The sequence below is a fragment of the Mandrillus leucophaeus genome, unplaced genomic scaffold (assembly GCF_000951045.1).
Source record: "Mandrillus leucophaeus isolate KB7577 unplaced genomic scaffold, Mleu.le_1.0 Scaffold459, whole genome shotgun sequence".
Lineage (NCBI taxonomy): Eukaryota > Metazoa > Chordata > Mammalia > Primates > Cercopithecidae > Mandrillus > Mandrillus leucophaeus.
Window position 1 is genome coordinate 1,360,585 of NW_012104909.1, and position 958 is coordinate 1,361,542.

General features: G+C 44.2%; 1 pseudogene; it reads right to left on the minus strand.

Annotated features, from left to right (window-relative positions):
- Window positions 1-343: 343 nt before the first annotated feature.
- On the minus strand, window positions 344-645 carry LOC105549830 (annotated as a pseudogene).
- Between the last annotated feature and the right edge of the window lie 313 nt (window positions 646-958).

A 958-nucleotide genomic window follows, 5' to 3' on the forward strand; every position in this document is an offset into this window, starting at 1 on the left:
TCTATATTGCCATTTAATCTGGTTTGTACTATAGAATATAAAAACTAACCTCCCCAGCTATGGTATGTTAAGTTGACACCCAAGACAGTCAAAGCCTCCCATAATTCAATATCCCACAGTATTTTCTGGTTGTACCAAAAAATAAACAACCAGCAAATAATTTCACCTCTTGAAAAAAACAAAGCATTTACACTTAAAAAATGGGATGAGGTGTGATTCCCTCCTTTTTAAAAACGTTTCTAGAGCTACTAAAAAACTTGCATTTACAAAATAGTTGATAATTATTCCTCTGGATTGTACAAGAAAGGAGACAGGGACCGCTGATAAGACATGGTATATGGTATTAATCAGACTTGACTTCTTAATCTCCTGCTTCGTCAGAGGCGGGACTCTCCTCAGTTTTCGTTCCCCATTTTCTGCAGGTAAATCTTCAGTTTCTTGGTTGGCCACTTCGGCCTGTTTTCTCTTTGCTCCCCTTTTCCCTTTTGTTTGCCCCTTTTTGTCTGAAGATTTGTCTTTCACTGCTGCCCTTTTCAGCTTTGCTTCCACTTTTGCAGGAGCAGGTTTAGCTAACAACCGCTCGGATCCCCTCTTGGGCTCTTCCTTGGCGGCCCCTTCGTTGGAGCTGACCTTCCTCTCGGGCATCCTGGCGGCAGGGAGGGCATGTGCCAGGTTCCTGCGGGCCGGGGCTTGCCTAGAGCCTTCGTGAAGCTGAGCTGCTGCTCCTCTCACCGCCCGAGCTGCTGAGACCCACTGCCTTAACTACATTTCGAAAACTTGAACCAACATTTCAAAATCAGGACATTTCATATACAAGTCTGGATTTCAGTCTTCCCTTGAACAACCAGGGCCTACATTTCCCCAGTGAGACTCTGCCTCTCTCAGTTGTCCTTTATCAGAGCCCTGCCACCGTTTTTATCTCCAAATAAATACTTTTTATACCTTCCTGTCTATAAAG